Here is a 15,082-nt window from a genome sequence, read left to right as displayed (position 1 = left end):
AACTTCTAGCTGAAGCAAGACTTAAAAATAACTGCAAACCATTGTGTTTTCAAATATTTGGAAACCATCATTTTTGAGAAGAAGAATGACATGCTATTTCAATGACTGACAGAGGAAGATTTAGAGTTGGATGTTGGGTCATGGAGGTAGAGAAGGATGAACAGTAAAATATAAGAAAAGTTATCTAAGAATGCCTCTGTACTGAAACAATGGGAACAAAAATTTGCGTTAAGGAAAATGTTACTTGATAGTGAACCAAATTTTGACAAAAGGCAAAGGAGGATTTATAAATGAGCTCAGCTTTGTGACCTTGGATAGCCTGGAAAAGAAAAGTAGGTATAAAATTAAACTGGCTATGTTGAGACATAGCAAGCATTTTCATCTTTTTAATCTAGAATTAAAATTCACCTGTTTGTGAAACGTGTGCTGCAGCTTTGTAATATGGCATAGCAGTTCTATGTGGTATTTTATGGTAACTGAAGAATTTTATATGTGGGGATAAGACCCAGGCAGAAGAGTAGGTCTCACTTTTTATCACCTCAACTACTTAATCTCACTCATGGAACCAAGGTTAGTGAATTGGGATATTTCTTTGGCTAGAACTTTATGACCAGTGCAAAGTTATCTTTGATTCAGCATGAATTTTGAGCTCTTGAACACTTGCTGTTTTTCTCCCCTCCCAAAAGAAGAGAACCCATCTTTAGATGAAAATTTCCAAACAAAACCTTAAACCTGCTTTGTATCCGTCACAACGTTCAAAGTAATATAATAACTAATAGAACTTTGACATCTTTATAGCTGTTTTTACAGAAAATTTCTATAAAAAGTCCAGGACTGGTATGCCTTATATGTAATGGATGGCTTACTCCCATAAGCATAGAGTTTCTATTATTATGTGGTTATTTTTGTGTGCAAAGAATAATTCTTTAGAATGGAAAAAGGTATTTCAATGACTTCACTTTTTAAGGCTGAATGATCTGGGCTCTTTGGCCTTTCCCTTAAGGGGGAGATACGTAGGTTTGCTACCTCTGTACCCAAGTGGTAATCACATGCCAGCCTCAGTTACAAATTAAAATTCAAAAGTCTATGGAAGGGTCTTTAGGTTCATGATGTGGGGATGACATTCACAGTGCAAATGTCCTCCACAACTTAGGAGTGGCACTTTCTGTGAGTGCAGGACTCCATCAGACTCTGTTGACCACCAAGGTCTATGTTGCTGTTGTTGCTGCTGATAATTAAGAATATGTTGAATCAGAATATTATAATTTTCATCGTTACCATCATTAAATGATAGTATTTATTTTTGAATGCTAAATACTTTAGAAAAAGCAACGTGTTTTACACGTTAGTATATTGCCTTTTATAACAGCTAATTTTGGGTGAAGTGATACATTAAGCTCCACTAATTTAAGAAACTAAACAGTGAAATGACCTCACACTTAGAAAATGTATGGTCAATAGGATGACAGGCAGTCTTCCTCTAAGGGAAGGCTAAGAAAAAGAAGGACAAAAGCCTGTGCTCAGTGGACTCTTATTTAACTTATTGCCTTAATAAAATTTGTATTTTAGGAACCTATTGTGTAGGACCTTTTTTTCTTGGAGAAACAAGAATATTTTAAATAAGAATTCTGTTGGCTTCTTTGAAGGTGATCATTTTCTTCAAAAAGAGGAACATAATGTGTTTCTTGCTGTTACTTTTTTACAGAAAACCTTGCACTATGCAGCAGAACATAGTGAAATTTAAGCATATGCTATTGCTAATGAATTATCTCAGCTTTGTCTCTTTGGACACTATAGAAGTACTTTTTTTTCTTGCATCCTATTTTTGTCACTGCAGTCAGATTAATGAATTATGAACTATGCGATTTCATTAGGATAGTCAGAATTAAGAGATGATGTTTTCCTTGGGGACTTCTGCTTGGATATATCATTAATCATATTCTGCAATCTATAGTCAAGGCAGAACTGAGAATGCTAGTTTATCTGACATGTACTAAGGTGGGAAACAGGTTGTCATTTAGTCTATCTTGGGTAAAGCATGTCTTGGTAAAATGGCTAGATAAGGAATGACATCTTAAAATTGCTTCTTATTTAGATCTCTGTCAGAGGCCTGAAGAATCTCCTGGGAAACTGTGAAGTGTCCTCAACAAAAGTAAAAGTCATTACTCAAGAGTATTGTTTTTAGTTTTATTTGTGGCTTTTAAACCAAGGGGTGTGGTATAAAATGTAAAAGAACTAGACTCTCATTTGGAGGCTTTATTTATTTTCTCTGCAGCTCCTACCTTGTTCTCAACCTCCTGAACTCCCCACTGCATCCTCTGTTGGAGGGAATCCAAATGTCTGAGAAGATATTTTTAATGGGTAATATGAGCATTTCTGATATTAAATGGCTTTAAAGAAATTCACTCACAAGGATCTTTTTAATTGCCCCCAAATGACTCCATTTATGATGACTACTTAAGAAGTGATATAGATAGTTGGAAAGAGAGGAGGGCATGGCAATGGGAGAGAGAATGCCCTGTGCCCTGACACTTGGGAGTTTGTATCCACCCAGTCAGCTGCAGGAAGATTCGAGGACTACCTGTAAAGATTGGCAGGTTTTCTTTAATATGTACTTTGAGTAGGAAAAAGAAAAAAGTATTCATTGAAAACTTTTGTTAAAAGTTCCATTCGAATTTTATTAGTTTTGATAGGTTGCTCTGAAGTGCACAAATAGGAAATTTTGCCATTATTTCTAGAATAGGAATATAAAAAATAAATGTGGCATGGTAAGTGTAGACTTATCAATAGCTAATAATATCATTAAGGTTTTAATGTCTTAGCTAGAACTTCCATTTACAAAACTTCTTTTTTTGACCTAGAATACTTAGAAGAAAAAGCAAACATCCACTATTTATATTCTCTTGTAAAACCCTGGAAATTCATTACTATAAGGAAATTCCTTATAGTAAGTAAGGAAATAAAAAATACAATACTAGCCTTTTAAGAAAATAATCAAAGAAGTAAGTTTCATGTCAAAATTATGCTTGGCAGACAAATGCATATTTATAGAAAAATTCATCACTCTAAGAGATTTTATTATTTAAAAATATAATTTAAAAATGAGTGAAACATTACATTCTAGACAATTGGGAGGAAAAAAAAAAATCCTGAAACAAAGTAATACCAATAAACAGAACTTAGGCAGATAAGAGTATGTTAAGAGTAAAGATAAAACACAGAATTTAATGTTAGAAGATGGAAAAATGATAGAACTGATTAAGCCTGGTTTAAAATCAAACAATGAAATAAACATTTGGTAAACTAAATTTTAAAAAGAGAAGGAGAAAGAGAAAATACAAATCAACAAATTTAGAAATGAGGAAAGGGCTATAGTCAGAGTCAAAGAAGATTACAAATTATGCAAATACCTATGTAACTTCATGCAAATATACTTAAAAATTGAGTCATGAAATCTTCTGCATGTTATTCCACATTAACAAAACCAAAGGCACATAGTAAACTGGAAAAGAGGTTTTTAAGTAGCTATTATAGAAAATTATCAAACTTTTATTTTAAAAAGGTCTTACCACTTAAGAAAACACATCAATGAAAAAAATTTGAGCAATATAAAAATATATGTATATATACACACACATATTGACATATACATGTACATACGTATACATTCTAAGGGCGTTTGAAAATTCTGGAAACATAAGATAAACTTATTTTCGACAGCGTGCTAGTGACATTTTTAAAAAATGTGCTATAATTTCCATCTATCTCCAGATACCTTGTTAGGGGAAGTACCTGGTGCAATATGTCTAATTGTTAATTTGAAAAAAGTATAATACAATCATATACTACAGTGTATCCAGGAAGTCTGTTAACCAAGGCAAAAATAGCGTAATAATAGAATTTGACAACATGGCTACTGTTGACTAAAATGTACCTTTTCCCCATCCTCCCAGAAAGGAGAGGCCTAAAGACCTTTGACCTGTCCTTGAGGTTTGGACAACATCATCTCAACAGTGACTACGACAGACTGAAAGCCATAAGGCCATCCTCAAGTTTCTGAGGGCCTGAGCACCTCACAGTGTTCTACCCACCTTTTCAAGGGGAAAAGCAAAGAGTGTCTGTATTTATCTTCTGAGAGAGCATTGAATTAGGTTGGCCGAGAAGGAATGAAGTTTCAAGGCTTGGAAGGGGCGGAAAGGTCTCACCCAGAGTTATGGGTTATGAAGCACAGTGGCAGGTCCACTCTGAGTCCTGTGGGGCATCCCAGGAAGTGCTAAGGCCTGTGGGTGACAGGTGGATGATGTGGTGGAGGGGGAAGTGATGTCATGAGGGAGGCCACTGTGTTCCAGGCACTTAAAGATTCCGAGGTCTGCACTGCCTTGGAAGTAGAGCCACCCACCTGTCCTTGGGGTTTGAACACCAGCATCTCAATGGTGACCACAACAAATTGAAAGCCATAAGTCCCTTCTCAAGTTTGCTGAATTTCCTGGTGCTCTCACAGGGCCAGAGCAGGAAAGAGTATGAAATACCGAATAACACTGTTAGCAAATGGATACTTGGAGTCATACTTTATTTGATTTAGAAAAATAAAACAAGGTGACATTAAATTCTATTTTGTGGGGTAAATTTTGTGTGTGTATTTATAAACATGCACATATTTATGCATATATATCTATGAGGTATTGGCAAAAACACCAGAATAATAGCTGAATTCCAGAAAGAAAACCTACCTTAGTTACTTTCTACCCAGAGGCCATTGGAACTGGCATTCTGGGGAAGAGCAGCTCCCCTGACTACTTTGATATTTTTCCAGGTTTATCTTGTGGTTTATAAAATCTGATGAGCATTAGGGTCAGCACTGAGGATGAGAACCTTTCTTTTCTTTCCATTGAGTAGACAGACAGTCACTTGTGTGATGTGTTTCCTCCTAGTCAGCTCTGGATGGTGAGGCCGAGTGGCGTGACCAGAAGTGTGTTGTGGGAATCAAAAATGAAGTTCTAGTCCAGCATACAATGTCAGTGCTTCATGGTACTTAGTTTTGAAAGCTGAACTGTTTCTAGCAATGTTGTATTTTATGTTTATGTGTAATATTAACACTCTAGCAAGGGATTAATCATGATTGTTCAGAAATTATCTGCTAAACCTTAATTTAAAATAAAATGATGTTTGAGAGATATCGGTTGTAGCACTGATTTAAAGAGCCATTTAGTGAAGGAAAAATTAGTTAATTATATCAGATTATTTTAAACTGAAAGAAAAATAGCATTTTGCTGACTTATAAAGTGGCAATGTTTAAATTGATTGAATTCTCTGTGTCCTGCTGCTAAATCATTTTAGGGTATTTTTCACACCTAATTTCTACTGAGGTTAATTAACATACTTGGAGGGACCTGTCATTATGTCGGAAAGGCAAATTTTAATAAAACGGCACTTGTATGATTTTCTAAGAAATCTCTCCTACCACATAGGATCCAGGGAAATAAAACGTCTCTCTAGTTCTTCCTCCCAGATATATGCTGACATATGCACACCCACACATGCACTCACTTGGGCTGACACACACCACATATTACACACATACAACATACTACACACCCATTCACACACACATTCAGTCTGCCACACACAGTCTTCTCCCTTCTCCCTATACATGGTTGCTTGTTCAAGCTGACACATACATAAACACACACACTCTTGCTCAGGCTGACACACCTACACAACATAAAAATTTGTGTAGCCAACAGTGTTCTACCCACTTTTCTAAGGGGAAAAGTGCATATGCGCATGAACTTTCTTTTTCTCAGATTGACACACATAAACTCACACTGTCTCCTGCAGACCAACACACACACACTTGCACATGCTCAAGCTGACATGCAGACACACACACAGCCAGTCATGTGAACATAACCACATAGACCCATTCAAATTGACACACACACACACACAGAGGGTTACACACAGAGACAGTAATGCCTACTCACACACAGTTAAGCTTTGGCTTTCTTTTCTTCCCCAGTGTTTTGTTGCTGACCTCTGGCTTTTCTGCCTTTTGTTTACATTCTCTTGATCTTTAACTTAAAGGTGGGTGACTCAGACCAATTATTTCATGTGATTACATTTGGAGTGAAATTAATTGTTTCAATACTGGCTCACTTTTATTATTTGCGTGTAGTTTAAGAAAACTTCATGGACTTTGCTTTAATATGTGAAAGTGAAAGCTGAGAGATTATGTAAGTAGATAAGAAAATTGCCTTTTAATATATACTTGTTGTGTCTACAGGGTCAAATGGGAAATTGGCAAATAATAGATCATGAAATTCAAGAAACAATTCTCTATTTTGCCAAATTGTAGATCGATGTTCTCATGTCACTTTGTGCTACTTTCTGTTACTTGCTTTCACTGATTATAATAATAAACACTATGCGAAAGAACAGTGATACAATTTAGTATTTCAGTAGGAGACAACGAAAAGGTGGGCAGCTTGCTTGCCTTTCTGAAATCGAGAGCTTTCTGTTTGTGAATATATAAGGACAGATATTTGTCCTTCTTCCATTTTCAACAGAACATCGAAAATGCCCGGTGTCATTCACAATGAAGCTTTTACACAATGTGTAAAAGATTGGAAAGCAACATGCGGGACACAGCAGATGTTTGTTTCTTGAAGAGAATCTGGAAATCATACTTCTGGGATTTTTTTACTAATGAAGAAGAAAAAGGGAAAAAAATCTTCCATAAATCACACTGGCCTGTTGGCGCATATCTTTTGAAAAGTAAAATGAGATGAGAGAATGGCAATTAGAGTAAAATACATTATATTCTGAAAGGAACCACTAATATTTCTGAAATTTCATGTTTAAAAATGTAAGCTTTTATTTAGATATTTATTTTATTCAGTCACTTTCTTAGTCTTACTAGTAGATAAGAAAACTTTAGGTAACTGTACCTAGGACAAACAGTGAACTTGTATTTGAGGAAGCCCCCACTAGGTATAGTGTTTAGATAAATTGTCTCCCATATGGAAACCCAGGCAGAAGATCCTCCTGCTCTCTGCCCTCCTCCCAGGAAGCCTGATCAGGTAGGGCCTTAAGGTCTTCATAAGGACTTCGGTTTTTACTATAAGTGAAATATGAAGTCATTAGAGACTTGTGAGCAGAACAGTGACATGATCTAACTTATGTTTGTTTTTAAAGAATCACTCCCATTACAGTGAGGAGAACACACTGTGGGGGCATAACAGATGAGGGAGAGGGTCCCTTTGCGGCGGGGGGGAGGGGGGACCAAGGCATTTCAGAGGAGAAATGACTGTGGCTTAAACTAGAATGAAAGTGGAGAGAAGTGGTTAGATCCTGCTATATTTTGAAAACAGAGTAAATAGAATTTGCAGCTCTATTTGAAGTGGGCAAAAAGAAATGGAGACCCATTGATGATTCCAAGGTTTTTAGCCTGAACAGCTTGGTGAATGAAGTTTCCGTTTAGTTAAATGGGTAATTTGGGGATGAGGAGTACTTGGGGTGGGGATTGCTTCTTAGAAGTTTGATGAATATTCAAGTAGAGTAGGCAGTTCTGACTGAGTCTGAAGTTTAGGTAAGAGATTGAATCTGCAGGTGTATGTGTGTGTGAGTATGTGTGTGTTATATGTAAGTTGTCAGTGTACAAACGTATTTAAAGACAAGAGCCTGAATGAGATCATCTTGTGAATACACGGATGTAAGAGGCATGGAGACTGAGCCTTGGAGCATTTTAACATTTATAATCAGATAGATGAAAAGGTACCAGCAAAGGCATCTAAGAAGGGTTAATAGTACAGTAGAGTGGTGTCCTAGAAACAAATGTATTATAATTTTCAAGAATGAAGGGTTCGTAAGTGTGTACTGTAACACATAACAAATGTCAAATAGCATGAGGACCGTGAATTGACCACTGAATTTGCAAATGTGGAGGGCATTAGTGACCTAGTTAAGCACTAGACTAGTGTTGAATGAATCGAAGAATCTAAATCAATGAATCAAGCAATCAGTCAAGGTATGGCACAGATATGTTAAAAGCATTGTTCTCTGGTAAAGAAGATAGTAACTGTATTTGGTTCCTGAGACAAAATGATTTCATGATCCTGACATGTTTAGGTAAACAGAAATACCAGTATAGTTCTTTTCCCTATTTTTAATTAACTCCTGCTCCCATTCAGTTTTCATAATCTTTATCACTCTTCTCAAGTTCTATTTCAGTCTCAGCTGATGAGCTTGCCTTATGCTTGACTTAGGTAGTAAAAGTGAACATCTCTGAGTTCAGTGAATGTTCTGCTCCCATTACCTGCACATAAATCGATCTGTGTTTGCACCTCTCCAGTACTTCCTCCTCACAGGTATCAAAGGAAAGATGTCCCTCCTAGACAAGTCTCTCTACCTGTTCTCTTGATGTCTCTTTTCCGCAGGATCCTGGTGACATTCATTGTTCCTTTCTTTTAAGCCTTTGTCCTTTCCCTCTCTCTGTTGCTTCTCCCAGCTCATAGATTTGTTTGTTCATAGCTTTTCCCATTTTGAAAACACAGGCCTTTCCCCAGTTTGTATTCCCATCTAACTAGACAAAAACGATAGAGACATATTATGAAGTATTTTAGAAAGAAGGAAATGAAGAATGAAGAAAAATCATAATCACCCATGATGATCATTATGTGCTTACTCAAATTTTTTTATGCATTTTTACCAACTGTGATGCAACTATATATACACTTTTAAAATCTTCCTTGTATTCCGTTAAGATCAGTATTATTATTTTTTTCATGTGTTTATTTCAGCTAGTTAAGGTCATGTAATAAATTGTGTCCAGAAGTCCTCCAGCACTGGAGCTTCGTATACTTTTCCAAAGGCTTGAAATAGTTTAAAAGGTTTCCACATGAAAAGGCCTCCACAGCATTTATCCACACAGCCTGAGGGCACCTCAGTATCTGTACTTGGTGGAGTAGTTTTTGGAGACAAGACCAGGCCGCCGCCATGGACAAGACCATGGCCCTATGGTCCATGGTCTCTATGATGTCGACCATCTCCCGCCTGTCCTCCATGGTCCATTTAATCTTGTTGTTGCCAGTCCCCAAGACAACCATGATGTGCTTGTTCCTGGAGAAAAACATGATAGTGCATGGATCATATAACTCATACATTTTGTTGAAGTCAGGTACTTTGGTAATATCCACAAGAAAAATAACTGCAAAATATTGAACCTTCTCGATGCTGTACAAGACCTTGTCCATTTTCATGCATGTGGGGTCCCGGTCATGGCCAAAGCGAATGACAACCTTGCCATCCTTCCCTGGGGGGATGGCCTGGTCCACCTGCCAGCTGCTGTGGAGGTGCAGGAGCATGTGTGACATGCTGGCCCACACACTTGCTGCTCCACAAGGCTGGGTGCCAAGGAAGGCCCTGTGTGGTGAGCGCAGCCGGCCTCTCACTTCCCAACGCCTTTTGCCCACAAGGTCCCTGAAGACCCCCAGGGCCTGCCCATAACCCCCCAGAAACACTGGGCCTGCCTCATTCACATAACTTTGTAACACTTTCCACATGCTGTTAAACAGGTTCGTAAATAACTATTTTAAATAGCTAGAATATTCGATACTATAGTTACGCTATGATTTCTATATTCAATATTTTACTGGATTTTTTTAACCTACTTTCTATTTTTGATTTAAATAAAACTAAGGTGAATATCTTTGTATATAAATCTTTTACTACATTCCACATTATTTTCTAGGCTAGAGTCTGAAGGAAATTGCTGAGTCAAAGGATGTATACTGTTTTATGACTCTTGTTTGCTACTGCCAGATTGTTTTTAAAAATCATTCTGCCAATTTATATGCCTGCTGGGAAGTGTAAGAATGCCTTTCTCCTGAGATTCTTAACTTTGGAGAGATTTTTAAAGTTGCTTTATGAGACAGTCCTTGCTAATTGGACAATTTAATAAGTGTTATCTAATTTTTTAAATATTTATTTGACTACTACAGGGTGAATGTCACTTTATCATGCTTACAGTAGTCATTTATTTTTCTATTATGAATTTTCTGCTTATCCTTTACCCATCTTCCACATTCCCCAAAGATGTTTTGGTAGTTTTTTGTTGACTTGTATGATTTATCATATTATTGTTGTCAACCATTTGTCTGTCATAGTGGCTATAATAATTTTTTTCCAGTTTTCTGCCTTTTACTTTCATGCATTTATTAATTAAAAGTTTTAGGAGTCAAATGACCAATTTAAAATTAAATTGACCACAAAATTGGAAGCCCCAAAACTGAACCAAGTAAATATAATAAACTGGTGTAAGTTTAAGGCATTTAATACATTGGGGACAAATGTCCAAATCTGGGGGCAAACACTGTTCGAATTCTTTGTCATATGTCATACCAAAATAAATTTCAACTAGACTAAAGATTCAAATGTTAAAAAACCCGAAAGGCGTAAGAGCATGTGAAAGAATCTAAGTAGATATTTATATAATCATGAGTTAGTGATGATCTTTATCAGTACATCAATAAAGGTAGAAACCAGTAAATATTTTTAAATGTGACTAATTTGAAACCCTCTACACAATAAAAATTAAAGATAAAATACAAATGACAAGCAGGAAAAAATATAAAAAATATGGAAACTATTAATTTTGTAGCTATTATAGGAGAGCTCTCTTACAAATCAATTTTTAAAATTCCAAATAGAACATTGATCAAAGAACATGAAGGAATAACTTAGAAAAGAAGAAATATTAATGACTAAGAAATATTTAAAAAATCAAACTTTACTAGCTTTCAAAGAAAGTAAAATAAATACATAGAGATAATCTTTGGAAATATATAAATGTGCTTTGTTTTTGATACTTTCTAGTACATTCAGTAAGGTCATTAGGTACTGAGCATAGTACTCAATAGTTTGTCAGCCCTTTCCCCCTTCTTTCCTTCTGTGCGCTAGTGGTTGCCAGTTTTTATTGTTGCTGTCTTTATTTCCATGAGTACCTAATGTTTAGCTCCTGCTTATAAGTGAGAACATGCAATATTTGGTTTTCAGTTCGTGTGTTACTTCACTTAGATTAATGGCCTCCAGCTGCATCCATATTGTGGCAAAACACGATTTCATTCCTTTTTTATGGCCACATAGTATTCTATGATGTATATATACCACATTTCTTTATCCAGTCCACCATTGATGGGCACCTAGTTTGAATTCCATGTCTTTGCTGTTGTGAATAGTGCTGCAATGAACATGTGAGCACATCATTGTTTTTGGTAGAACAATTTATTTTCTTTTGGCTAGATACCCAGTAATGGGACTGCTGGGCTAAATGATTGTTCTGTTTTAGGTTCTTTGAGAAACCTCCAAACTGCTTTCCATAATTGCTGAAAGAATTTACATTCCCTCCAGCAGTGTATAAGCATTCGCTTTTCTCTGCAACCCTGCCTGCACCTGTTGGTTTTTGACTTTTTAATAATACCTGTTCTAATTGGTGTGACATGGTGTTGTCATTGTGGTTTTAATTTGCATTTCTCTGATGATTAGTGATATTGAGCATTTTTCATAGTTTATTGGCCATTTGTATGTCTTATTTTGAGAAATGTCTGTTTATGTCTTTTGCCCATTTTTAAATGGTTTGTTTTTTGCTTGTTCAATTAAGTTCCATATAGACTGGATATTAGACATTTGTCAGATGCATAGTTTGTAAGTAAGTTCTTCCCTCCTGTAGGTTGTCTGTTTATTCTGTTGATAGTTTCTTTTGCTGTGTAGAAGGTCTTTATTTTAATTAGGTCCCACTTGTCAATTTTTTTTTTTTGTGTGTGTGTGTGGAAGTTGCTTTTGAGGATTTAGTCACAATTTTCTCACAAATAAACTTTTTCCCAAGGTCAATGTCCAGAATGGTGTTTCCTAGGTTTCTTTCTAGGATTCTTATCGTTTGAGGTCTTATGTTTAAATAATCCATGTCGTGTTAATTTTTGTATATGTTAAAATGTAGGGGTCCAGTTCTTTTCTTCTTCATGTGTCTAGCCAGCTATCCCAGCACCATTTACTGAATAGGGAATCCTTTTCCCATTGCTTATTTTTGTCAACTTTGTCAAAGATCAAAAGGCTGTAGGTGTGCAGCTTTATTTCTGGGTTCTCTATTCAGTTACATTGATCTATGTATCTGTTTTTGTACCATACTGTTTTGGTTATTACTGCTATATAGTATAGTTTGAAGTCAGGTAATGCAATATCTATGACTTTATGCTGTTTGCTTAGGGTTGCTTTCAATATTTGGGATATTTTTTGGTTCCATATGAATTTAATAATAGTTCTTTTTAGTTCTGTGATAAATGATCTGGTAGTGGGATAGAATTCATGTAGAATCTGTAGATTGTTTTGGGTGGTATGGTCATTTTAACAATATTAATTCTTCTAACCCATGATCATGGAATATTTTTCTGTTTGTACCATCTCTGATTTCTTTCAGCAGTGTTTTGAAGTTATCCCTATGAAAATCTTTTACATCCTTGGTTAGATGTACTCCTAGGTATTTCATTTTTTTGTTTGTGTGGCTATTGTAAATGAGATTGCATTCTTGATTTGGCTCTCAGCTTGAACATTATTTGTGTATAGAAATGCTACTGATTTTTGTACATTGATTTTTGTCTCTGAAACTTTACTGAAGTCATCTATCAGTTCTGGGAACCTTTTGATGGAGTCTGTAGGGTTTTCTAGGTATAAAATCCTATCTTCAGTGAGGAGAGACAGTTTGACTTCTTATATTCCCATTTTCCTTCTTGAATGAAAGCTCACAGTTAATCTTTATGCACTATCTTGCTATTTCCAAAAGGCCAAGTCATGTTAAAAGTCTCTATTCCACCATCTTGGAAAAGAAAACAACCAAAATTGACTTTTACACCAGTAGTTGAAAGAGAAAATTGGTTTTATTTGTGTTTACTTCCAAATGTTTTATTTTAATAGAATAAAGTATTTTAATAGAATAAGATATTTTGTAACTATTGGAAATGATGATGATGATGACAATGTATATCCATATTTATTTACATGGAACGAGCTCCTTAACGTAGAATTTACAAACTTTAAATTACAAGGCAACTACAGTCCCATTCATGAAATAATTTTTGATTTTTTTGATATATATATCTGTGTAAATATATATAAACACATACTAAAAAAAGAATATATTCTGAAATGTAACAATATTTTCTCTTGATAGGAAAATCAACAAACTTTCTTGTTTATTTTTATATGCATTTCAAGATTTCAGAATTTCTCACAAATTACTTTTATAATTATAAAAATGTATTTGCATTTTGAAATTGTCTGTTTTTCTTTTCTTTTTAAAGTCATTTTTCTCTGTGCTTAATGTCCTTCCTTTATAAAACAGTCACTTAAACATTTTTTTTTAAAAGCTCTTCCTATCTGGAATTTATTTGATATGTAGTTTCAGATGAGATTATAAATCCCCCTAAGAAGACAATATTCAAAATAGTTGACCAAGTATTTCAGTAACATTTATTAGATAATTACGTATTGACTCCTGATGTTCCCTTTTCAAAGATTACTGACATATATCAATCTTTCTGTTTGAAGATAATTCTGTTCCATTGGTCTGGCTGTTTTTGTGGTATTACCTCACTCTTTTCGTTATTATCCCATTACATTGTATCTTAAAACTGATAAGACAAATGTTATTTTTTTTCAGAATATGCTTACATATTTGTTTTTCTGGATGAATGTTAGAATCAGTGGCTTAAAGTCATTTCCCCACAGTTCTTAAGGTATACTGAACAAATATTATTTTTTTTCTCGATAATTCAGGGCCATGATTCATTGTGAATCATCATAAGTACTATAGCATTTTTGTGAGTTACTTAGATACGATGGATTTTTTGCTCATGTCCCACGTGACTCATTAGGTTTTTCAAAATTTCTGTAATAAATTTGTATTCTTCCCATGTTTCTTTAGTAATACTTCCAGATGTCATACTTATGTCTTTTTAAACACCTTTTGTCTGTAGTTGAATCTATGATTAAATTTTTTAGCACTGTATGTAACATAAGACCCAACAATAGAACTCTGTGCCTTGTATTTTGATTGTTCTTGGGTCTTACGTGTATATTTCTTTGGCCATGTTTCATGTAATTTAGATTGCCATTTTAATGACTAGTTAAATGTGGCATTACTATGTTTGCATGTGAATATGAAGATATACAAGACAGAATAAGCTATAAAGGTAATAGAGCATAACTCAATGACAAGAAATGCAAAGATAGAAGAGAGAGAGTTTTACTGAAACGCTTTATGAGTTCTCTTCATGAGGCAAAGTTCTTTACATGCCGTACTTCTTGATCTGTCCTTCCATGTAACTGAATCTCAGATTAGATTACTTTTTCCTGAAACTCAGATGGTGTAGTATAAATGAACAAAGTAAGAGGCCAGTAAACTAATACATGAATACTAAGTGATTTTTTTCTTTGACCCTGAACTTTTATGTTTTCATATTCTAGAGGCAGTAATCATAGCTTGACAGCTATCAACCTGATTCAGAATTATTAATCCTGAATGTTTTCTCTTCTGCATGGAGGAGAAACTACCAATTCTCTATTAAATGGTAGTTAAAGAATATTTCATTTATCTATTTCACCTGTTGTTATCTGTCTGTCCTATGGCATATTTTTACAGGTTAGGACGAACACATTGCTGATATTTTCATAAACACGTTGCCACTGACTTTATTTTCCTGTTAATCATAATATGTGTTTTGTTGTTTTTTGCAAAGCTGTAATGTTATTGCTGTAGTAGAAACAATTTATTTTGTTAAAGCTCTAAAGGGAGGTAGGACCCATCAAAGTTAAGGGCCTAGACACAGTAACAGATGCTCCTGTAAATTAATGTTTCTCAAAAAAGGTCTTCAATGAAATATATGTATATCTCCTCTTTGTCATTTATTTTTGGAATGTTCTCTGTTTTACCACACTTCATTTGTTTTTATATTTTTATTATGAAATACTTTAAATATAGAGACAAGTATACAAACTAGATTACCACCATGCACCTGCCACCCAATTGCATTAA

General features: G+C 35.0%; 1 protein-coding gene and 1 pseudogene across 5 annotated transcripts in view; one reads left to right on the top strand and one right to left on the bottom strand.

Moving 5' to 3' along the window:
* Positions 1-15,082, top strand: part of ZNF385B (zinc finger protein 385B) — a 423,521-nt gene that overhangs the window by 38,030 nt on the left and 370,409 nt on the right. The window contains exon 2 of one of the 5 annotated variants that reach the window (XM_023212350.2): positions 2,276-2,361. The exons of the other annotated variants lie outside the window; for them this stretch is intronic. The gene's annotated coding sequence lies outside the window, so the exon portion shown is untranslated. The remainder of the gene's footprint in view (positions 1-2,275; positions 2,362-15,082) is intronic. 5 annotated transcript variants of the gene reach the window in all.
* LOC111542786 lies at positions 8,942-9,371 on the bottom strand (annotated as a pseudogene).

This window comes from Piliocolobus tephrosceles, chromosome 11 (assembly GCF_002776525.5).
Source record: "Piliocolobus tephrosceles isolate RC106 chromosome 11, ASM277652v3, whole genome shotgun sequence".
Taxonomy (NCBI): Eukaryota; Metazoa; Chordata; class Mammalia; order Primates; family Cercopithecidae; genus Piliocolobus; species Piliocolobus tephrosceles.
The sequence above is the reverse complement of the archived record's forward strand: the minus strand, read 5'-3'. Positions and strand labels throughout refer to the sequence as shown.